The following is a 200-nucleotide window of genomic DNA, read 5'->3' as shown; positions in this document are numbered from 1 at the left end:
ATCCAAGGAGACACCTTCCTGGCGTGATCCCAGCAGAATGGGATGTAGCTCATGTGTCCAGAGGCTGGTGCAAGCCTGAAACCACTGTGAAGCCCGCCTTAGCTGGGGACAGGCAGGACAAGGGAATGGGGGAAAGGTAGGGGACAGAGCCACGTGTATCCTCTCAGTCCCCCCCTGAGACCCACAGAAACACCTTCTCT

The 200-nt window shown here is 57.5% G+C and overlaps 1 pseudogene; it reads right to left on the bottom strand.

The window, feature by feature from the left end:
* Positions 1 to 53, bottom strand: part of LOC103582889 — a 4,017-nt pseudogene extending 3,964 nt beyond the window's left edge.
* Positions 54 to 200: the final 147 nt, after the last annotated feature.

The sequence above is a fragment of the Galeopterus variegatus genome, unplaced genomic scaffold (genome assembly GCF_000696425.1).
Source record: "Galeopterus variegatus unplaced genomic scaffold, G_variegatus-3.0.2 Scaffold18376, whole genome shotgun sequence".
NCBI lineage: Eukaryota > Metazoa > Chordata > Mammalia > Dermoptera > Cynocephalidae > Galeopterus > Galeopterus variegatus.
This window is presented reverse-complemented; position numbering and strand designations above follow the sequence as displayed.